The sequence below is a fragment of the Lissotriton vulgaris genome, chromosome 3_1 (genome assembly GCF_964263255.1).
Source record: "Lissotriton vulgaris chromosome 3_1, aLisVul1.2, whole genome shotgun sequence".
Lineage (NCBI taxonomy): Eukaryota > Metazoa > Chordata > Amphibia > Caudata > Salamandridae > Lissotriton > Lissotriton vulgaris.
Window position 1 is genome coordinate 2100226656 of NC_141689.1, and position 25465 is coordinate 2100252120.

The 25465-nt window shown below is 48.5% G+C and overlaps 1 protein-coding gene across 1 annotated transcript in view; it reads left to right on the plus strand.

Moving 5' to 3' along the window:
- SCFD2 (sec1 family domain containing 2) overlaps window positions 1-25465 on the plus strand; it is a 1876913-nt gene that overhangs the window by 1530968 nt on the left and 320480 nt on the right. The window lies entirely within an intron of this gene.

Below are 25465 nucleotides of genomic sequence, written 5' to 3' on the forward strand. Positions count from 1 at the left end.
ATTCATTCAGTGCTGAAACTCACCATCAAGGGATATGTGGAGCCACATTTTAATCACATTCATGTCAGAAGTTGACTGGATCTTCTGTTGTTCACAAACCAGTGCACTGCCACCCACAGTCAATTACTCAAAATACACTTTAGTTACCTACGCAGAATATACCACCCTCTCAAGCCTGATGAAAAGAGGACTACAAATGAATGATAACTCCATTGGATGGGAGGTGCAGACTTTCTCCACCTAACGTGGGAATGCCCTCAAATTAGCAGGCACTGGCATAAAACTGGTGAATACTACAATACATGAACTACTATGTTTCAAATGTTTATTTAGTTATGATTCAGTTATTTGAAACCATTACATGATATAAAACAGCATACTATGTAACTTGTAAGTGCCCTTTTAAAAGGTAAGAACTTTCATAAAGTTAAAACAATTCAATAATTATACACGTTATACATTTTTAAAATGCGGTGACTAATCTCCACTGCCATTAGTTCAGTTCAGATACAAAAATGAGAGTTGTCTAACTAAGGTTTCTTCTCAGGGGGGCCTACTTGAACGACTACCTCATTGACGTACACCCTTGGAACTTCGCTGGGCTTTGTGAAAGGTATTCTTGTATGCACAAAGAAGTTCAGTGTGATAGTGCTCCTACTAGCAAGATAACAAGTGGCTACACGATGAGACCAAAACCATTTACCTACCACGGACAACTGGCTCAAGGATCTTTTATATTGGAACATGCAACTTGAAATGTATACAGAGATATTACTTATGGCCTCGCTACCGAGGGATATATGGCATTGACTTAAAACATACTTGCTGAGACATGGTAGTCTCCAACAATCACCAAAGATACAAAGTAATGACTAAGGCATGAGTGCCATCTTGGTGGAAGGGATCCTCCGTCACAAACGTGACGGATATCCCGTCCGCTGTATTACAAGTTCCATAGGATATAATAAAATTGTAATACGGCAGACGGGATATCCATCATGTTTGTGACAGAGTAACCCTGTCCGCCAAGATCGCAATCGGGCCCTAAGTGATTAAAAAGCCTGCAAGAACAAGGTCTGTACGAAACAGTTTAAAATAGGGGTAATAAATTGCCTGCGATGACGCTATCGCTATTGAAAATAGTTAAGACATGGCTTGTCATAATGGGGTACATGAGCGCCTCGATTCATGACTCTGTAATATGCTAGTAGATATGGGATGTATAACATATAACACTTTGATACTGCCTCATGGCTGAATTGTTATGTATTCTTTTATATTACAAGAACGTTTCAAATAGAAAAAAAAGTTTGAAGTTCTCTATTTTTTAACGCAATGTTGTGATCTGCAGCATGGTCTGTTGAAGAGCAATAGATGGGTGTTTTGAGGTGATCACTATGGGTTTATGTTGGTGGAAACGATAGTTCATTGCCGTTCCCGCTAACATAACGACCCGCCCACCATATTTAAAAGCAGGCGACCCTTTGATGTAAGCACGGCGGAGATTACTCCGTTTTTACCATGGTAAGACCCCTGCCACGGAGTAAGGGCATTGGAGGTTTATTTATTTTATTTATTTATTTTAAAGGTTTTATATAGCGCTGGCTAGACCCGGAGGTATCAGAGCGCTTTACATGGGTATCAGACAATAAATTGCAGGTTACAGCTTTACAAAGGTAACACAGTTATCAGAGCATGGCAATTTTGGTTACAAGTAAGGTTGAGAACAAACAAAAAGGAACATATAGGAAGGGGAAAATGCTGGCAAGGGGAGATATTCCAGGGAGTGGGGGGGTAAGAGCAGGGGAAGTAGACAAAGAGTGGAGGAGGGAAAGAGGAGGGGAGAGTTAGAGACACGGCATGGCAAGAGGAAGGGGAGGGTGGCAGGGACACAAACTGGTAGGCAAGTCAAAGCTGCGCCCAAAGTCCAGAAGCTGTGATCCCAGGGGGAGTGGTATCATTTCCCCATCTCGGTTGCGAGAGGCTCCCTAAGCGCTGTGGACTCTCTCAGAGGGGTCTCTGAGACTCCAAGGCCTATTTACTGGATCCTTCCCCAAAAAGGGGAGAGGGAGTGCTTTGGCAAGGGGTGCCATACCTTACCTCAATTATGAGTGGCTCCCTTGGCGCTGTGGACTTTTTCAGCGGGTATGCTGAGACTCCAGCATATATAACTTTGATCTATTACCCAAAAAGGGGAGAAGGAGTGCTTAGTCAAAGGGCACAAAAGGACAGGGGGCTAGGCGGTGAAAGCAGACAAGGGGCGATATTCCGGGGAGTGGGCGGGGGGGGGGGTAGGAGCAGGGGAGGTACACAGAGAGTGGAGGAGGGAAAGAGGAGTGGAGGATTAGAGACATGGCAAGGCAAGAGGAGGGGGAGGGTGACGGGGACACAAACCGGTAGGCGAGTCAAAGCTGCGCCCGAAGTCCAGTAAGTTGTGAACCCAGGGGGAGTGGTATCATTTCCCCATCTCAGTTGCGAGAGGCTCCCTAAGCGCAGTGGACTCTCTCTGAGGGGTCTCTGAGACTCCAAGGCCTACTATACTGGATCCTTCCCCAAAAAGGGGAGAGGGAGTGCTTTGGCAAGGGGTGCCATACCATACCTCAATTGTGAGTGGCTCCCTTGGTGCAGTGGACTCTCTCAGCGGGTATGTTGAGACTCCAGCGTATTTATCTTGGATCTTTACCCAAAAAGGGGAGAAGGAGTGCTTAGTCAAAGGGCACAAAAGGACAGGGCCTAGGTGGTGAAGCGGGCAAGGGGAAAGATTCAGGTGAGAGGTGATAGGAGCAAGGAAGTAGACAAAGAACGAAAGAATGCTGCATAGGAACAGATGGATAAGAGACAAGGAAAAAATACAGTCACAGAAATGCGATGGATGGGGGGTGGCAAGACAGGGAGATGGAGAGAAAAACTGTGCCCAAAGTCCGGCTGGGTAGGTGACGGTCAGGGGATGAACCAAGGCCGATCTCCTCAATAGCTGAACAGAGCAGCTCCACCGGGGGCCAGACATAGTGCTCGCACTCCGCTGTCAGGATGGGGATCAGGAGTATGCTCAGAGATTATCATAGTGTGTTGATTAGGTAGTTGTCACTACCACCCATCGTTCACCTTAGCTCCATTTAAGACACCATCACATGCAGAGAAATGCACAAGCACATACAAATGAGCTCACACTCGCATACACGCACAGACGCACACATGCACGCATACAGAAAACTACCAAAAACACAAGCACACGTACAATTACATGCTCCAGAACAAAAATACCCAAGGACGTACACACAGGTACAAGCACACACACACACAATCACATGCACAGACATGCGCAAGCACACACAAATGTGCGCGCACACTCATACGTGGACAGAGGGCGCACACATGCACGCATACAGAGACATCCACACGCACAAGCACACATACAATCCCATGGTCTAGTACAAAAACACTCAAGTACATGCACACACCATCACACTCACAGACACCTAATTTAGATAGACGGACACACAGGTCAGTTTACACTGACTGTCACCACCAGGAAAACTCTGGAGTTAAGGGGCAGTAAAAACTGCAAAATGCCCCCCTCCCCATGGGGCATAACTCCCGTGGCATTGAGGGACATTTTATTTGATTTTCAAAAATTAAATCCCGCTTTAAGGTCTTGTATTTTAAAATAAAAAAATGTAACTTTTCCATATGGTTTAATCATGTTTGACGGAGCAGTACAGCAAAGTTACAATGCATTGATAGGAATCGCCTTGACAGTGGTTTCTGTCAATGCAGGCCCAATGGACATTTCTAAATTTGGCAGTTGGGACCTGTGCCAGGATGACGGAGTAAAATAACAGAGGACTGCCTGACTGCCAACATATAAATTGGGTCCTTTGCTTCCCATCCTCAAAGCAGTGAAGCCTGAAGCAACAAGAGATGGTGCAATCCCGGGAATTACCATTTCCAAGGTATGGCACCAGAAGATCGTAACCAAAATATTGTCTGTTAGAACTATCCTATCCTAAATTTAGTTTAGAAATACTGCTCGATTGGAGTTTGTAGAATATCTGCACCCAATGGGGCAATATGTTTGTAACCAATATTTAGGATGGAATATTTCAGTCAGTCAACCTTCCATAGGGCCTGTCACTTTCCATTGGTCAGAGGTGTCCTCTTATGTCCTCTGGGTCCTCGTGCCCCTCAAACGCATCGCAGTTTTAGAATCTTGGCCCCTTGAATGCTACAACTTCATTTTTAGCCGCACTCAGTACTGGGTGGTTTCTATAACGAGGCCAGAAAGTGACGGGAGACAGTAACCTAGTCTCACCATGCAATCAGTACAGGCGCATGCTGAGTATGAGAGTTTGCAATGCTGATTCTCAAAACCTCACATTTATGAAAGAGCTAACAAAGGAAATCCTACTTTTCCAGTCAGATAGCGAGTAAGCAGGTAACATGTTGACTCTACTTTTGAAACACAATTGAACAAATTACATTACTTGGTATCTATTGACACACTTAGCTTTCAGCGGTTAAATATAAATATAGCAGTGACCCAGCGTTCAAGAACTGACAAATTTTAATCATCTGGACCCAATTCAAAACCCTACAGTCCCTAGCACGCTGGGTGAGTTTAAAACAAACTTACCAATTTGTCCATCCTATTTATCCTTTCTGTGGTGATGAATCTTTATTTGGTTAATCAGGGATTTGGCAAAAAAATATTAGAATGTCGAAAATATCATCATAAATAGTCATTTCATTTAGCCAAGAATATGATGCTAATAATGACAAACGCCACTTTTCAAAGTTAAAAATGCTTTATCCAAATAGATGTGAATTGCTCATCAAGTACAATACAGCTCGAATCATAAGTCACCACACAAGAGAAACATCAGAAAATCAACACCAATTGTACATCTCAAATGTCAGCGCAATGAGTGAGTGGATAGGCGTAGAGACAACAAATAAAGACGTCTGCAAATAGTTTTATGCAAATTCAGAATCTCATACTAATCAATCTTACGAGGTTCTAGAAAATCTGGAAAGCTACCCTCTGGCCATGAGAGTAAGCTAGGCACCTCAAGAAGAGTTACGGAGGAAAGTCAAAGAGTCAGGATCAGCAGAACAACAGCCAGCCCGTAGAATTTAGGAAACAGCAAAATAGCTCTCACCTCTCGCAAGGGAAGAAAAACACGCTTGCCAACCCCTCCCTCTTACTACTGTTATGCATTATTTCAGGACCCTATTGTAAGTTTCCTGATTCATGCCCTTATATAGGTATAAATCACCATATCCTTATATAGGCATAGAAATCATAACCATATTTAGGCATAGCTCATGCAGTCCAAATACGACAGGGCTACTTCCACTAGTTCCGAAAATCCACAACGATTTCTTGGAAAACTCAGCTTCAGCAGCTAAGGACTTCCCCTTGTTTAAATATTGATTTGTCCCACAACTCATAGAGTTTTCAAAGAACTGAGACTCTTTGATGACGTTATTATGTCCAACTGTACGTCAAACTCGGCACCTTCGAGGTATAAATATGCCCACACTCGCCCAAACAAGTTTGGAGCAGCTCGACTATCTACTTGCCCGACGCGCCCTGCTACAGCAAGTGCCGAAGGAAGTCGACCCTCCAGCAGACGCACTGAGAGAGACGCTGTCTTTTCTCCTTCCAAGAAATCCAGCTCCAGTGTTTCTAAGCTACACTTGCGGGTTGTTGGGAAATCGAGTCCCGAGACCGACCTTCTCCGTTCTAAACTAAGGTGCGGAGCAGAATATACCCTTAGAGAAATCCTGGACAGATTCTTGGCAAAAGAATACTACATTTATGCTACACCTCACTTCTTCCCTCGTACTAAGCTTAGGTCAGGTACACCGGGGTAGGCGTATTTTAGAAGCACCAGTTGAGTACTTTTAGCCTCTGTTATTTATGTATGTATTTATAGATGGTTTACGAACCATACAATGCTCTTGCAGTATTATTTTATCCTACTCTTTATACTGTATGCATTATATTTAAACAGTTTTACGATTGTAGCAGTTCATTTCTTATGCTTGAGAAAGAAGACTGTTCAATAAATCCTTTTATTGAAAACGCCCGTCTCTCTACTTTCTCTGCGCCTCTAGTGAAACGAAGCATGCACGAGGGACTGAGTGAAATGTCTATCTATTGTTTCCACGACTCTGAATATACGTTTTATCTTGGGGAAACACAGTTGTCATGTTTATGCTGTTGTCTGAGACTAATCCCTTCTTGTGAATTCGATAAAGTTTCTAGTGACCTCTGAGCTAGCTGCCACACACAATTAAGTCTAGTTTATTCGATAGAGACCTCAGTCCTACGTCTAATCTATAGGATATACTATTCCAATGTGCAGAGCCTATTAGAAATATAGAAACTACACTACAGTACAACTAGTTATACCCTAAATTGACTAAAGGTCCAACCCTCATTCTATCATCTCACATGGAATTACATATTTTGATTGGTCCAGAAAAGGGGTGTTCAATCACACCACTCTCGATGTGCCTAACTCTCAAGCATCTCTCTGTTCTGACTTCACACACCATAATCACTTCCAACAGAGGAAAATCTAGTATCAGGCTTCCGTGTTTTGTACGTCTCTCCATCTCACTCATGTATCAACTTGTAGTACAAAAGTCCTTATGCTCCGCTCTGCAAGAAAATTCCATTCTTTTTATCTCTTTTCCTCTCTGCCCAACCTTGGCCTTCATCAGGAACTTACAAAGGACATATCACATTTTCTTTCTCACTTTTACATTTCTAATATGTCATTTTAACTCTAAAAAGAACTCTCTGGCCTTTTCTGCAGGGCAGTAAGTACACTTCTACAGAAAACAAATACAAGTGTTAAAACTCCACTATTAAGCGCTCTTTGAATGCTTTCATTTGCTCCCTTTTCTTACGCGCTGCTTATTATTTTCTAATTGTTAGTGAAAAATAAACTCACTTTTGTCTTCTTTTCTACATTAGTCATATGCATTTGCGGCCTACTCTTAACACTCCCAGCATGCGCTGGCGCAGTTTTCATCTTTCCCCTTTCAGTTTTGCACAGTTCATTTTCACAACACTCACTTAATAAGTTACACATTGAGGAGTTCAATACAAGCAGGTTTTATTTTGCAAAAACCCTGCTCCATCAGCAGCCACAGAGATGGTAAATCAGATGCTGTTGTTGTTGATAAATGGTAAGGCTCTCCATCTCACAAGGAATGTTCTCGATTCAGTTTGTTGTGACCATGTATTGCCAGGCGTTCAGTTTACATGCACAATTCACCTGTCTGTCTATTAAGTCTTTCTCGCTCCTGAACTTAGAGACTCATTTGTCTACGGGCTTTCGTTTTCAGGTTGTGAAACAGCATCTCAATTAGCATCTAAAAATAAACATTATTATGAAATATCAGTTGCTCAAAATAAAAAAAAGGTGTTAATATGCATTTGAGGAAGTCTAAAATAGATTCCCTTTTGTTCAGTGATAACCAACTAAGAAAAGTCCACAATACACCATTACATAACAGTTTAAACATAGAACCACTGTGTCAGTTGCCTAGTAACATTGTACGTGTCAGCAGTGATCTTAGGTTTTGGGCCTAATTTCAAGTTTGGCGAACAGGTACTCTGTCACAAACAAGATGGATATCTAGTTGCCTTAGTACAAGTACATTAGGATATTAGGACACAAGCAACAGATATTCTGTCTGCCTAATACAAGAGCATTATGATAATTCACGTCTGTGATGAAGTACCCATGCAGTAACATCGAACACACACCCATTGTCACTTGAAATAATACATACATTTAAGACAGTCAATGGTTACTTAGCAATGGCCATGGTGGGTTTTACTGTTTATCACTGGAGTCGTAGGGCCGTGGGTATTGCTGCACTCCATGTGGTTTACCTTTGTAAACATGACTGTCCGAGGACAGGCAGGTCAAACAATCAATGCTTCCAAGATTAGGGGATAATAGCGTTAAAACTACAGTCTGAGCTAGTAAACAGTCACATCTTTCACATGACTTGAAATCTATCCCTAGTTGTAGTTGTTCAAGAAGAAGTTTAAAACATTCCTAGTCAAGATAACCCTCCATGGCACCCGCATAGCCCAACAGGCCATCACCCCTTTTTGCAAGCCCCCATGTTTTTTTAATTCAACAAAATCCTCTGTACCTTCACTACCATCCCACCAAACTCAAGAAGTTGCTGCTGAAAGTAATTATTATGTTTTACTTATGTATTTTTGCTTCCTTAGGTCCTATTATGTAATGCAATTCTTCTTTCCTCCTGTGTGTATGTGAAGCGCTCAGATACCCACGGGTCAAGCTAGCGCTATATAAAACTTTTAAATAAATAAATAAATGACTACAACAAATAAATTAAAGCAATGTCCAAAGAGAGTTATTTTCTTTGAAAAGAATAACCATTAATGCTGCAGAACAATTTATGTGATAAGAATACCCAAGTGCGTGTTCTAGCAAGGGAGCAACCCTCACCCGTTGGTGCAGACCCTGGCTAAGGAGCCACAAGTCTCAAAGACATAAACACAGATAATGATAACAAATCAGCACAGGACTTCTCACAGCTGTGTGCCTTGAATAGTACTGAAGCAAACAAAGCCATTCCCACCTAAAAAGGTCAAGTTCTTCCGAAGAGCTTTAATGAAAGTGAAATGGCATGATGGCAGGAGATTGTTGCTGTTTAAATGAATGGTGATTGCCTCATTGAAAAATAATCACTAGCACTCAGTACCTTCCTTCAACTCCCAGTTAATGAAAAAAAAACCTGGTCATGAGCCTGATGTGTGTTCCTGAAACTACAAGTCCAAGGCCTCGATTTACTGTCTTGAAACCCCATAAGACCATCCTGGTGGCCAGGCTGCTGGTATTGTGTTGGGCTCTGCTGTAGGTAGCCTAGTATATCATCTCAATCTCGATAGACCAGTGCTTTCCTTATACATCCCCCCACTCCTGGATAAATGCGCTGAGCATCCCAAGCCCCGCTGGCAATGAACATGAACTCTGAAATACTCGGCAGAATCCTCTGAAGTAAATAAGAAACATGTGGGATAGGCACAGAGAACCCATCTCTAGAGGGCTGCACTGCTTACTAACTACTGGATCAGCTACCTCTAGGCTCTCCTGTGGCGCATAAGCCACACTTTATTCTCAAAAGTGGCTACACTGATTATTTGATAGCAAGCTTAAGAGTTACAGAACACGAGTACAAGAAATGTTAATGTGCTGTTCATCAAGTAATGGAAAAAACATGAAATCTGTTAGTATTAAATGTAAACTTAGAAAAGTCAAGAGGCACATAAAGGATGTGTTGTTAAATCTCAAGGAATCACTTATAAGTAAGAAGACAAATGCAATTTAAGCAGCATTACAGTAACCAGAAAGACACAGGTGTGACGGCCGGTGGCACTCACCTCTAGTAAATTCTCTTCATGGTGGTTGCCAATAGCACTAGTAATACAAGAGTGGCATATTTTCGTGCTCTCAGAGACCTTCCAATCTGTGCAAAATTGGCAGTAAGCATCTGCTTGCATCAGGTTGTTGTTACATCTGTTGTGTGCCTACCACCTTTTCAGAATAGGGATCAAGGAATTTTACAACACAGTAGTACTTTTTTGAAATTTAAAAGGAGTTCCTCAAAGTGCACCTCCAAGTAGAGACCACACATCCAGACAACAACATATTCCACATCGCAGCTTTCTGAGCAAATCTTCAAGTTCAGCGTTACAAGTTAGGTGGCATAGCGTAGGTATTTACCAAATGTGGTAAACACCATTACCCAGGAGTGAGGTATTACCATGTGTAGTACATACTGCCTAATCTGAATATTTAAGTTGCAAATGAGGCACACCAGGCAGAATTATTATTTAACACATCAAATTCCGCCTGTTTTGCCTTTTCTTACGGGTCTTTTTCCCTGATAAATTTTTTTAGGTTTAGAGTGACCAGAAGGCTCAATGTCACCAGACACCTCTTTTCCATTCTTGAACTTTGCTTTTACGTATCATTGCTGTTAGACGGACCGGGAGGGTCGGCCGAGATTACGGGGAGAGGTCTCCAGGGAGAGCCGTCTCCAACGACTGTACAGGTAAGTAACTTCCCCCCCACAGACGGACACCACACAAGATTGAAGGTTAACGAGACTTTATATGCAATTCTTAGGTTACGTCGCGATGATACAAGGAGGTCTGGACTCAGGGGTCCCCTCGGTTCTGATCTCTGGTTGAGGAGAAAGGGTAGCGGGACAGTCTTAGTTACCAATGAGTTAAATAGCTCTCAATCCTCGAGCTCGGCGTGGTTGCTGATCGGGCCGTGGAGGAGCCAAGCAGGTCCCGAGATGGATGAAGGATGGTCGACGGGCCGTGGAGAAGCCAAGCAGGTCCCGATGAAGATGATGGTTACAACGGTCCGCGGCCTCGCCAGCAGATCCGGACGACGGTGAAGAATGAAGGTTACGACGGCTGTGGCAGCGCCAACAGGCAGGACGATGGTGCACAGGACAGAGCTACGGCAGCGCCAGTAGTCCGTCCAGGATGAGTTCCTCTTACGTCTCTCGACTCCAAGATACAACTGACTTCCTGCTCTGGAGCTGTCCCAGTTATAGGGCTGGCGTGCTTTGATGTCCGGACCCTCGCACTTGGAGGTCGGGAGGTCCGGGATGAGGGAGTCCAGACACCCAGCAGGGGGGTGGAGCCAGCGCCCGGGGAGGCGATGGGCGAGCGGCACTGGGCGGGGGGAGAGCCATCGGCACCTCTCTCTCCCATTGACTTGCCAAGTAGCCCGCTCACCTCCTGGGTGGAGGGTGGTGCCGGATTGTCTGAGGCTGGGCTAGGCCCAGGGTTGAGGTCGATCGGGGGCCAGGCGGCCTCGTGGCGAGGCGTCCAAGATGGCGGCCCGGGCTGGGTGCATGGGCCGGCAGTGGATCGGACCCACGAGGTTATCATGTTCGAGGGCAGGGGTCCCTGAGGGGACGTAGGGCGTGCAATGGTGGTGTGTGGTGCTTGCGTGACTGGGCTCGGGCCTGGTCGAGCCGGGGGAGAGCGGCCCGTCATGTGGCCTGTCCAACATGCGTCCCCCCCAGCTGAAGGCGGGGAGAGTTACCCATCCTCTTGGGGACTCTCTTCGTCGAGGCGGAAAAACCGGGACAGGCCATCGGCGTTGGCGTGGTCGGACCCAGGCCGGTGTTCGACTGTGAAGTCCATACCTTGTAAGGAGATGGACCAGCGTAGCAATTTTGGGTTTTCCCCCCGCATATGCATCAACCACTGCAGGGGTCGGTGGTCAGTCTGCACCCGAAAGTGGGTGCCAAAAAGGTAGGGCCGGAGCTTCTTGAGGGCCCATACCACAGCGAAGGCTTCCCTCTCTATGGTGCTCCAGCGTTGTTCCCGGGGTAGGAGTCTCCGGCTGATGAAGGCCACCGGTTGATCGAGGCCTTCGGTGTTCACTTGGGACAGGACCGCCCCAATGCCCTGGTCGGAGGCGTCCGTCTGGACGACGAACTCCCGGCTGTAGTCTGGGGCCTGGAGCACAGGAGCGGAACACATGGCGGCCTTTAACTGTTCGAATGCCGCTTGACACTCTGGGGTCCAGTTCACCTTCTTGGGCTGATTTTTTGACGTGAGTTCGGTGAGAGGCCCCACGATGGTACCATAATCTTTCACGAACCTTCGGTAGTAGCCCGTGAGGCCCAGGAAGGCTCGCACCTCAGTTTGAGTGATAGGGGGTCGCCAGTTCTGGATGGCGGCAATTTTCAGCTGTAGGGGGGCCACTAGGCCGCTTCCCACCTGGTGTCCGAGGTAGGTCACCGACCCTTGTCCAATTTGGCATTTGCTGGCCTTGATCGTGAGGCCAGCTCGCTGAAGGGCTTGCAGCACTGCTTGGAGGTGGTGGAGGTGCTCGGTCCAATGGTGGCTGTACACAGCGATGTCGTCCAGGTAGGCGGCGCTGAACTCTTCGAGCCCCGCCAGGACCTGATTGACGAGCCGTTGGAACGTCGCTGGGGCGTTCTTCATGCCGAAGGGCATGACCGTAAAGTGATAGTGGCCATCGGGGGTGGAGAAGGCAGAGCGTTCTTGTGCTCGGGGTGTGAGGCCGATCTGCCAATAACCTGCCGTCAGGTCGAAGATGCTGAGGTAGCGGGCAGCGCCCATTCGGTCGACCAGTTCATCTGCCCGGGGGATGGGGTGTGCGTCCGTTCTGGTGACTTCATTCAGACCCCGGTAGTCGACACAGAACCGGAGTTCTGGTGTGGTCCCGGGGGCGGCTGCTTTGGGGACCAGTACGACCGGGCTGGCCCATGGACTGTCTGAGGGCTCGATGACCCCGAGCGTGAGCATCTTAGCTACTTCCGCCTGGATGCAGGCCCGTACCCGATCAGGTACGCGGTAGGCCCGGTGGCGGATAGGAGGGCTGTCTCCGGTGTCCACATCGTGCACACACCAGGAAGTGACACCCGGGGTGAGGGAGAACAGACTGGCGAACCGTGATAGGAGGGCTTGGCACTCTTGCCGTTGTTCTCTGGTGAGGGTCTCCGAGAGTCGGACCCCATCCACGGAGCCGTCTTGCTCCTGGGTCCGCAAGAGGTCAGGGAGAGGCTCGGAGTCGTCTTCAACCCCATTGTCTGTGGCCATCAAGAGGCTGAGTTCTGTTCGTGCAAAGTGGGGTTTCAGTCTGTTGGTGTGGAGGACTCGGAGCGGATTCCGGGCGGACTCCATATCGATCAGATAGGTGGCAGGACCCTTGCGCTCGATTACCTTGAAGGGTCCCGTCCATTTGTCTTGGAGAGCGCACGGTTCGGTGGGGGACATTACCCAGACCTGTTGCCCCGGCTCGAATTCAATGGATGAGGCGTTCTGGTCATACCATTTCTTCATGTCCTCTTGACTGGCCTCTAGGTTGGCTTTTGCTAGGTCTCTGAACCGCCGGGACTGGTTGCGGAGGGTGAGGAGGTACCGGAAGACATCTGGAGGACTCTTGGCCGGAGGCATCTCCCAGCCTTCTTTGATCAGGCTGAGTGGCCCCCGTACTGGGTGCCCATAGAGCAGCTCGAAGGGGCTGAAGCCTAGGGACTTCTGTGGGACCTCCCGGTAGGCGAAGAGGAGGCACGGCAGCAGCACGTCCCACTGGCGACGGAGGGGCTCTTCCAATCCCCCGATCATCCCTTTTAGCGTGCGATTGAACCGCTCAACAAGTCCGTTTCCTTGGGGGTGATAGGGGGTCGTGAAGCGGTAGGTGACCCCACACTGTTGCCAGAGGGACTTCATATATTTAGAAATGAAGTTCGTGCCTCTGTCACTGACGACTTCTCGGGGGAACCCCACACGGGAGAAGATCCCCATCAGGGCCCGGCCGACCACTGGGGCTGTCACGGTCCGGAGAGGAATAGCCTCAGGGTAGCGGGTGGCGTGGTCCACTAGTACCAGGATGAAGCGATGGCCTTGTCTTGTACGCGGGTCCAGGGGTCCCACAATGTCTATCCCGACCCTCTCAAATGGGGTTGTGACTACTGGAAAGGGTTGCAGGGGAGCCTTTAATTTGCGGCCGCTCTTCCCACTGGCTTGGCACGTGGGGCAAGATCGGCAATGCTGGTGCACATCGTTTCTCATTTTGGGCCAGAAGAAGTGGGTCACTAGGCGGCTGTAGGTTTTATCCTGTCCCAGGTGCCCTGCCAGGGGGGCATCGTGGGCCAGGTTTAGCAGGAAGTCTCTAAAGCGGAGGGGCACCACTAGTACTCGGTTGGCCCCCAGCTCGGCGATTCGTTGCTCGCTGTACAATAGATCATTGTCCCAGTAGACCCAATGAGTTCCGGAGGTATCCCCGGCGCTTTGGGCGAGCGCTTGTTGTCGGAGTCCCTCAAGGGAGGGACAGGTCTTCTGTTCCTGACGAAATTGTTCTTGTGTGGGTCCCCCTTCTTGAGCCCACTGATCAAGATTAGCGAGGTCGGAAGGTTGAGCAAGTTCGAGGGGGATGCCATGGTCGGGGGTCTCGGCGGGGGCGACCGGAGGCGGTGGCGCCGGCCATTCTGGTTCTTCCGGGTGATGGTTGGCACGGGCGGCCATGGACCGGGTGGTGACGCACGCCCAGTCTGGGACGCCCAACATCCCCAAGTGTTCTTTTCGCTCCACGGCTGCCCACGGGGAGCTTTCCAGGTCATTTCCGAGGAGGCATTCCACGGGGGCGTCGTCTCGGACCGTTACCTTCAACATGCCGGAGACCCCTCCCCACTCAAAGGGGACGCAGGCCATCCGACACAGACTTTCCGAGTTGTCGGCTGATCGCACAGGGCAGAGAACGTTCGGTAGATATTGTTCTGGGGTCACCAGATGACAGCGGACGGCTGTCACACTGGCCCCGGTGTCTCGAAGGGCTTCGGCCCGTTGTCCATTGATGCTCACCCATTGGCTGTACTTCTGGGTGTTAGCGGGTAGGGGGACCCGCGGGACCATGTCTCTTCCCCCTAAGCACGCGAGAGTCATGGCGGCTGGCTCCCACTCTTGATACTCTTGCTCGCCTGTTTCTTGTTCCTCGGAGATCTGTTCTTCCCCTAGTGCCGCGGCGGCCACCTGGCGGGGTCTTGGACTCTGATACTGCGGGCAGCTTGGGTCGTTTGCATAGTGGCCGACTCGTTGGCATCGGTGACATGTAACATTGGCTCTGTATCCCGGTCGCGCCGGGGTGCTGCCCCGGTTGGCCGGGGGGGTGGTGCTGGTAGCGGGGGCGGCCGGAGTATTGTCTCTTCCTCGTCCTTGGCCCCCTCCTCCTCCTCTGGGTCGGTAGTGACCATTGTTGTTCCTGTTCTGCTCGTAGGACCCATTCCGGCCCACTCTGGTGATCTCCCACCGGTCAGCTTCGGCTGCGAGCTGCCGGGGATCGGTTAACTTGCTGTCGAGGAGGTGTTGGCGTAGTTCAATGAAGCAATTGTTGGACAGATGCTCCCATACCATCAGATTGAACAGCTGCTCGTAGGTCGTGACGTTGTTCCCTCTGATCCAGCCTTCGAAGGCTCGGCTAAAGTACGTTACATAGTCCACCCAAGTTGTACCTGGAATGCGTGTGCAGTCTCGGAACCTCTGACGGTACATCTCGGGCGTGAGGCCATAGCGGGTGAGGAGGGCCGCTTTCATATGGTCGTAGGAGGTCATCTGGTGGTCTGGGAGCTGTAACAGAGTATCGCGGCCCTCATTGAGGAATTTGCCCCATAGGCCGGCTCCCCAGTCGGTTCTATCGATCCGGTGCGCAGTCATCGCGATTTCATAGGCCTTAAACCATTGCTGGATGTCGTCTTCTCGAAAATATTCTCGGACCACATCCTTGGGGATGTGCACTTTTTTCTCCGCGGTCCCTGGGGTGGACGGTCTGTCGGGCACCCCTAACTCTTTATTTTGTTTGCGCAGGTTGATCTCGGCTAGGTTCCGTTCGTGCTCGTACGTTAGTCTTTTTTCCTCGAGCTCCCTTTGCCTCTGTTTCTCCTCTCTTTCTTCTCGGAGGCGAAGGTGCTCTAAGTTTATTTTTTGCTCGGCCAATTTGAGTTCTATGTCCATCTTGAGTCGGGCCATTTCGAGTTCGTGTAGTCGGGCTTTTTCTCTTTCTTGGATCTCGTCTTGCGAGAGACTGGTTCTTTGCCCCTCAGGGGCCGTGTTGGTATTTTTCGCGGTGCTTTGCTCAGGGGTTTCGACATCCCCGGTCTCTGCCCAAGATTCTAGGGCATGCTTAAAATCGTCCTTGGTACTTAGTCCGGTGGTAGCGATACCTAGTTCGATGCAGAACTGCTTTAGTTCACGATGGCTGTATTCCTCTAGTTTTTCCATTTGGAACTTCTCAGTTGATCCGCTCTCTTTAGTCGACATTGTTGTTCGTTGTGGGGTGAGCTACTCTCTGTACGTTATGCGGTGATTCGGATCGCGCCGCTGGCCACCAATGTTAGACGGACCGGGAGGGTCGGCCGAGATTACGGGGAGAGGTCTCCAGGGAGAGCCGTCTCCAACGACTGTACAGGTAAGTAACTTCCCCCCCACAGACGGACACCACACAAGATTGAAGGTTAACGAGACTTTATATGCAATTCTTAGGTTACGTCGCGATGATACAAGGAGGTCTGGACTCAGGGGTCCCCTCGGTTCTGATCTCTGGTTGAGGAGAAAGGGTAGCGGGACAGTCTTAGTTACCAATGAGTTAAATAGCTCTCAATCCTCGAGCTCGGCGTGGTTGCTGATCGGGCCGTGGAGGAGCCAAGCAGGTCCCGAGATGGATGAAGGATGGTCGACGGGCCGTGGAGAAGCCAAGCAGGTCCCGATGAAGATGATGGTTACAACGGTCCGCGGCCTCGCCAGCAGATCCGGACGACGGTGAAGAATGAAGGTTACGACGGCTGTGGCAGCGCCAACAGGCAGGACGATGGTGCACAGGACAGAGCTACGGCAGCGCCAGTAGTCCGTCCAGGATGAGTTCCTCTTACGTCTCTCGACTCCAAGATACAACTGACTTCCTGCTCTGGAGCTGTCCCAGTTATAGGGCTGGCGTGCTTTGATGTCCGGACCCTCGCACTTGGAGGTCGGGAGGTCCGGGATGAGGGAGTCCAGACACCCAGCAGGGGGGTGGAGCCAGCGCCCGGGGAGGCGATGGGCGAGCGGCACTGGGCGGGGGGAGAGCCATCGGCACCTCTCTCTCCCATTGACTTGCCAAGTAGCCCGCTCACCTCCTGGGTGGAGGGTGGTGCCGGATTGTCTGAGGCTGGGCTAGGCCCAGGGTTGAGGTCGATCGGGGGCCAGGCGGCCTCGTGGCGAGGCGTCCAAGATGGCGGCCCGGGCTGGGTGCATGGGCCGGCAGTGGATCGGACCCACGAGGTTATCATGTTCGAGGGCAGGGGTCCCTGAGGGGACGTAGGGCGTGCAATGGTGGTGTGTGGTGCTTGCGTGACTGGGCTCGGGCCTGGTCGAGCCGGGGGAGAGCGGCCCGTCATGTGGCCTGTCCAACAATTGCTATCAGGTGTGTTGGTCCAATTGCTTCAATTAATATGAACCAACACTACAACTCCCAGAATGCACATCGATGCAAAAGTATAATCCGGGAATAGAAAAGAGGCGTTTCAGTGACATGAAGCTAGCTGGTCACCTGGGGCAGGTTTGACCTGCCAGAATCTATGAGGAAAGCTGGGAGGGCGTGATAGTTATCAAACAGCGTGTAATTTCGATCCGTGTGCAAACAAGGGTTTGCACAGCGATCAGATTTAAGCCCTTCCCTACGAGGGCCAAAGTGTGTAATGTACAGGGTGCTAAGGAGTCAGCAGGCTAATTCAGCTGATTCCTTATTGCTGGGTTCACGTGGTTATTATATTTATGTGCTGAATTTATTTGAGAGCTTTTACCCAAAGAGTTGTATAAAAAGGTGTAATTGTATGAAATTCATCACAACGAAAAAACAAGTAGGCCAAACCAAGAGCAGCAGGTTAGCCTTGTTGCGAACATTATCCTTTAAACGTTTCCTAAAATGATGTTCAAGGGGGAGATTGGCCGACATGTGGTGGCAGTGCATTTCACATTGGTGAGTCCAAATGAAAAGTAAAGGACAGTAACAGGAAGGGGCACAACCTGAGCTGGAAACAACCAAAAACATATAGCACTATTTTCACCTTTATTTTGAATGGATCTGGAATTAGATTGACAGAAAAGACTTCAGAAAAAATGTCAGTGGATGAAGACTAGAGTTAAGTAACAAACAAGCATTTACAATGCAATGGTCTCGGCATTTTTAAAGTTAGAGCTATTGGCATTGCTCATGACATTTTTATTAATGTTTTTGTTTTTAAAACATATAAATAAATGGCATTGTCATTTACAATGTCAATAGCTTAATCGCTCGCAAATGCGAGACCTATTGCATTTGCACCCATACACAGAGCCACACACACAAAGCCACCCACGCACACTTACAGAGCCGCGCCCTCACACACAGACAGAGCCACGCACACACACATACAGACAGAGCCGCGCACACACACAGACAGAGCCACGCACACACACACAGACAGAGCCACACACACAGACAGAGCCATGCACACACACAGATAGAGCCGCGCGCACACACACAGACAGAGCTGCGCGCACACACACAGACAGAGCCGCGCACACAGACAGAGCCGCGCACACACACAGAGCCGCGCACACACACAGAGCCATGCACACACACAGAGCCATGCACACACACAGACAGAGACACGCACACACACAGACAGAGCCACGCACACACACAGACTGAGCCACGCACACACACAGACTGTGGATGAAGACTAGAGTTAAGTAACAAACAAGCATTTACAATGCAATGGTCTCTGCATTTTTAAAGTTAGAGCTATTGGCATTGCTCATGACATTTTTATTAATGTTTTTGTTTTTAAAACATATAAATAAATGGCATTGTCATTTACTATGCCAATAGCTTAATCGCTCGCAAATGCGAGACCTATTGCATTTGCACCCATACACAGAGCCACACACACAAAGCCACCCACGCACACTTACAGAGCCGCGCCCTCACACACACAGACAGAGCCACGCACACACACATACAGACAGAGCCGCGCACACACAGACAGAGCCGCGCACACACACACAGACAGAGCCACGCACACACACACAGAGTCGCGCACACACACACACAGACAGAGCCGCACACACACACAGACAGAGCCACGCACACACACACAGACAGAGCCACACACACAGACAGAGCCATGCACATACACAGATAGAGCCGCGCGCACACACACAGACAGAGCTGCGCGCACACACACAGACAGAGCCGTGCACACACACAGACAGAGCCGTGCACACACACAGACAGAGCCGCGCACACACACAGACAGAGCCGCGCACACACACACAGAGCCGCGCACACACACAGAGACGCGCACACACACAGAGCCATGCACACACACAGACAGAGACACGCACACACACAGACAGAGACACGCACACACACAGACAGAGCCACGCACACACACACACACAGACTGTGGTAGGATGGCGCGGTGGTGCTGTGGAAGGATGGCACGGTGGTGCTGTGGAAGGATGGCGCGGTGGTGCTGTGGAAGGATGGCGCAGTGGTGCTGTGGAAGGATGGCGCAGTGGTGCTGTGGAAGGATGGAGCAGTAGTACTGTGGAAGAATGGCTTAGTAGTGCTGTGGAAGGATGGCGCAGTGGTGCTGGGGAAGGATGGAGAGGTGGTGCTGGGAAGGATGGAGTGGTGGTGCTATGGAAGAATGAAGTGGTGGTGCTGTGGAATCATGGGGGAGTGGTGCTGTGGAATCATGGGGAAGTGGTGCTGTAGAAGGAGGGCGCAGTGGTGCTGTGGTAGGATGGCGCTGTGGTGCTGTGGAAGGATGCCGCGGTGGTGCTATGGAAGGATGGCGCGGTGGTGCTGTGGAAGGATGGCGCAATGGTGCTGTGGAAGGTTGGCACGGTGGTGCTGTGGAAGGATGGTGCGGATGGCGCAGTGGTGCTGTGGTAGGATGGCGCAGTGGTGCTGTGGTAGGATGGCGCGGTGGTGCTGTGGAAGGATGGCGCGGTGGTGCTGTGGAAGGATGGCGCGGTGGTGCTGTGGAAGGATGGCACGGTGGGACTGTGGAAGGATGGCATGGTGGTGCTGTGGAAGGATGGCGCAGTGGTGCTGTGAAAGGATGGCACAGTGGTGCTGTGGAAGGATGGATCATAGTTTTTTAGGTCCACACATTCAACCACACACACACAACCACACCGTCAGTGCACACTTTCACCAGACACCATCAGTCGTCAGTGCACGCTTTCACCGGGCACAAACACCACCAGCCGTCAGTGCACGCTTTCACCGGGCACAAACACCACCAACAGTCAGAGCGTGCTTCCACCAGGCACACACCACCAGCCGTCAGCGCAGGCTTTCACCAGGCACACACCACCAGTCGTCAGTGCACGCTTTCACCAGGTACACACACACCACCAGCCGTCAGTGCACGCTTCGACCAAGCACACATACCACCAGCCGGCAGTGCATACTTCCACCAGGCACACACACCACCAGCCGTCAGTGCACAATTTCTACAGGCACACGTCAATTGTTAACGCATCCACAATTAACTATTGTAGCAATCACAGTATGGCACACTTTACTTTTAATTCAAACAGAGAACTGCTTGTAAACGATGCACTATACACATATCCCCGTAGGGTATTTTGTCAACCACACTTATCGGTAGTTTCAACAATTGTAACAATAATTTCAAAACAAATTTTAAATCAAACAGTTTTTTAGTATGTCAAACAATAACATGCAGCCAGTTGGATGCAAAACATCTTTTGTTTAATTGAAGTTTTCTTGTCTTGTAATTGATGCTTCAATCTTGGTACATTACTTCATGTACATACATCTTGTCAGTAGCTCCCAATGCATTTCGGTATAGCAATACCTTCATCAGGGGATGCTCTAAACAAATACAACAATGGTAATCAGAACCGTCAATGTAGGAACCCTACATTCCACCAAAAAACAATTTTCATTGTTTGCAAGTTTGTCAGAACAAGTGCCAACTAAGCGTTACCTCCACCACTGTGCTTTATGATTAAAAGTCACCACGAGTGACACTGCACACCAATCCAAAAATGTGCCCTGGACTGTACCTGTCTGAATGTCCTGAACTACTGCATAGCGTTTCATACGATGTTCCTGAATAATAAAACACTAGGGTAACTAATGAGGTAAAAGACACTCCAGACCATGTCATACTCAACAAAACTAAACGAAACTGTGCACAACTGCATGAAGCTAAAACCAGACGTCGCCTACCTCTTCCAGTCGCTCTTGTTCCCCAAAGTGTCTATTGGTCCTCCTTCTTATGTTCTAACTCTGCAATAAATGCGCATACCGTTTTAATGCCACATTAACCCGAAGGTTCGTGTCCCACCCAAGGTCCCACGCGTGTTACTGCTTACCTCGCTATCTCCAACCTGGACTGAGAATCGCCGCCATGCGTTCGAAAAGACGCCTCCTCTAACCCTCGTCTGTGAAGCACGCTAACTATTCCGGGTAAAAACTAAAAACGGACTATCGGACCTGGCGTTAAGCGCCATCTTAGCCTAGTTTTCAAACGTGATAATGGAAACAATATCCAAACGGTGCTAGTATTTACAGAAGTGATAGGAAAAAATGAAAAAAATGAAAGTATACCAAAAATCAATAAAGTGCAAAGTACTCCACTTTACTTTTAAACATATTCATCTAAAGCCCAGCATGCCACAATTGCTACAAAAATAAATGCATATTTTTTTGGCCTACAATTTATAGACTTTTGTTGCAATTTGTGTTGCGATATTTAGCAATGCCAATAGCTCAAACTTAATTAATGCGAGACCTATTGCATTGCAAATGCTTGTTAAAATAGTTACTCGAGGTTTAGTTCCCTGATCGCACCTCTGCAACCGAGGTCTTTCCTGCTGCTTCATAACTCACTGCAAAATTCTAAGGATTTTTGGAAGGCCAGTGCTGCCCTGGCTATAGAATTTCTGCAACCTCCAGTCACTCAAACTCTTCACTGTGGAACCTGCTGATTGACTCTACGCAGTAAACCATTGCAGAGATCATGCCGTAAGATTTATAGTCTAAGAACTTTGCAGGCATAATAGACCAGAGTGATTCAGACGCATTGTGCAGCTTGGCCCACAGATTAATAAAACCCACTTTCAATTGAAAGGTGGTAATGTCAATGTATTTTCATTATGCTATGGAGATAGTGTTTTGGTGATATCGGGAATCATAAGAGCTAGAATAGTGAATATTACACCATTGTAATGGTTTATTATTCATTCGCATTGTAAAGATTTCACGACAATGCCCCTTGTGGTTCAATGTATTTGATGCCAATATTCAAATCCACTCACAAGAGTGAATTCTGACTCGCTTACTATAGGGATAGTCACTTAAGCTATGGGAGTCTTAGTTCACTATTGCAGTCCAGAATCCAGGGCCATGAACTGGAACAGTCAGTTCCATCGTTGACACTACTGAGCTCACTATACAACCCAGAGGTTCCCATGGATAAGCTTTAAAGAAAAAGAAAAGTGTCAAATGTGGGATTGCACACATCAGGATAGATGAACAAAGACAATGGAGAGGGGTGGAGGGGCACAGCAAAAGGAAAGGGAGGGCGACGAGACGGTGGAGTGTATAGAGACACACAAAAAAGAGAAAGAAGTATAGCGAAATTCATACAGATAGAAAAACTAAAGAAGAGAGCTCAACAATACACACGAGAAACAAATAAGAGAAGTACAGCAATGAAGGGAAACGAAGAGGATAGATCAGAGAGGAAATCTGGCATTTAGGGAAACAGAGAGGAAGTACTCTGAAGAGGCCATGAAGGAGAGAGGCTGTGCAATTAGGAAGAATTACGAAGAGCATAGGATGGACACCAAATGAAAGGGAGAGGAGAGATGGGTATGTCTAACCAAAAACTATAATATATATGAGGCGGACTCGGAAAAGAAAAGGGAGGTGTGAGGGGGGAAAGGAGGGGAAGAAATGTAAATCGAAACGGGCCGGAGGCTCACAGGTAAACTACTGTTAGACCCTACCTACGGCTCTATGCATCATTAGCGCTGCTTTGTGAAACTTTTCTGATCTAGATGTTGGCTCTAAGTAAAATCAATTAAAATAAAAAACAAATTAGGGGTGGCACAGAGTGAGCATGAGTGCAAGGTGTAAAATGTAAATATAAATTGATACTTGTATAGCGCACTACTCACCCGCAAGGGTCTCAAGGCGCTTGTACGAATACCGCTGTGTAACCCATCCTGGCTTTCCCTGTGAGGTGTCCACTCCTGGGCATCCCCAAGGTGGAGGCCAGGCATCCTTAGTGTTGTGGGGGCCGGTGTGGAGATTAAGCTATTGCCCAGAGTTGCAGAGTGGGACTCCATGATTGGAATAGGCACTGAGGTGAGAATTATCAGGTCCGTGGAATTTTGAGCCCAAGACCCGCCGAGGCGGGGAATTGAACCCTGGTCCCCGGGCTAGACCTCTGCATCAGGGTCTGCCGCTCTAATCATTGAGCCACACTTCTCCGGCGTGCAACTGGTGTTAAGTTAGGTACAGCCTGCCATACTTCGCCTTGTAGCACTGCCTTTATCGCAGGTTTGGTTGGAGTCTTCTGGGGGTGGTGTTCCGTCTGTTTCTAGGCCGGGTGGCTGGGTCTTATTCGCTGAACTAATGCTGTGCAGTGTCAGCGTCGAAGAGGAGTGGCCGCACAAATATGAATTGTATTAGTATATCTAATGGTTGTAGGCAATATGAAATGGTGTAATCCTAGTATTCGCAGTTCGGTTGCAGGTCTGCGCTGCGTGGGACACGTCTCAGCGTGAAGCAGCATGGTGGCACATGCTGTTGGGAGCACCGTGTTTTCCTAGGTGTACAGCATAACTGAACGTATTCAAATAAATAAGCACCAGGCGCTCGTCAGGAGGCCCCTGCCAGCGCTGCCAATGACAGTCCCAACACAACTAAGACCAATCGAACTCCTGCAGGTGTGACAGTTAAATCTATTCTAGGCCCCCAAAGCTATAAGAATGGCTTAGGCGACAGGTACTAGTCATTTTTAATTTTTAGTTAATTTATTAACAATTGTTGTTTTAATACACAGCCACCATGTAGCAGACTGGCATAAGCGCTGGTGTTGACAATTAAGAGCTTGTGCCCAGCACCAGAAACCACCGGCTCAAATTAAGCTCTGAAAAGACTCGGTTTAGGGTGTTCTGCTGCGTGTCCTGTGTCTCTATGCGAGTGCAGAGAGCAACCGGTGCAACGCAGACTAAAAGGCAGGAAGGTAGCTGCTCGGATTAAGTCTATACAATTTAGACTAGCAGAGCACACTCACCTCTGCTTGCACCGACAAACACTTCAGAAAGAAGCAGGCACGAAAGAGATTAGAAAACCTTGAAACTAGCAGGCTTGATGGGGATTAGACAGCAGGGGTGACATTGGAAAATTGAAGGGGATAAGTGGATGTGATGGAGATTTGACTGCCTCGGACCAGTACCTCCCTGCAGTGCATGAAATATTACCATGAGGTAAACGTTTTTTACGGTTTTGTACACACTTTTAAAAAAAGGAAGCCAACTGTTTACCTGGATGCACTGTTGGATTGGGAGTAAAAATCAACCCTGGAACGCTAAAAAAAAAGTGACCCACATTTGAATATTGCCTATCCGCAAAACAATGCTTCGGCGAAATTTTATGATAAAAAAAAAAGGTTTAAAAAAATGCACGATTAGTTCACACTGTTTGAAACACACCTTAAAACAAGTAAGGCCCCTTTTGCAGGCCCCCGCTCAGTATACATATATTAATGGACCGGCAGGGCAAGAGAAAGGGAAAGGGAGTGACACCACTGCCCCTTGATAACAGGAAGGTAATTCACGCCGACCTGCCTCCAGAAAAGCCACTCAGGCACCCACTGGGCGGCTGGCGGCATCTGAACAACACAGAAACCGCCCAACTCTGCGCCCAGGCTGCCCAAAAAGGCAGCCCACAGCTGGAATTCGGGTACCGGCCCCTCGGCCATTGCCCGAGTGCCCCACGTTACCAACCCGACCCTGCCTGGATGCATGTTTACTTTAGTGGAGAAAAACTCAGCATGGGAACCTATCAAAAAGGCCCGTTTACTTATGTCTCACCACCTTCCATGCAGCAGCTAAGCAAAGTGACAGCTCTGAATGTTTCAATTAAACCAGATGATGATGCCCTCGCATGAAGCTTGGCGCTGTAGTCATTCCAAGCACGTCACGCTCAATCTTTACCCTTCCGTCCAATTACTCCCTCACCCCGCCACCGTCTGTTTTCGTGCATGAAATGGAAACATATAAGTGAAAGTATTCACTATACCCGAGTACCTGTTTCCTAATGAGAAGTGCCGGTAGTTTCCCATTCGAAGTATAGAGCCTACTACTGAGACGTGCAGGAACTCCCACAGTTAAAATAAAGGTGTGCAGGTACTTAGTACTCGTTAGTACCTGCCCACCCAAAGCCCTTTACGTCTGTGTAAATGAAGGTGGATTGTAAGAGATTTTGTTCAACAAAAAACACGGACTCTTGATTTTAGCTGCTTGTCCTTCTGTCAGGGACTGGGTGGATCAGTGGTTTATAAGATCACGATCACTAAACTAACGACCTCTTTAACCCCATGAGCAAGTTCTCTCTGTTTTTGTGGCTTAATGACGACCAGGGCCAGGTTACAGACGCCTGCATTGTTGCGAATAGCTTCGCTTCCAGTGTTGTCAATACAGCAACTTTCGCACGACCACCAACATTTGCAGAGCTTGGAGACATTCGGGTTGAAGTGCAAAAGAAGCGCAAGAAACATTGAGAGGTCCCGGCTTCGATTTCCAGTTGAAGGACTGGGTTCTTTAAGACCCAGCGGT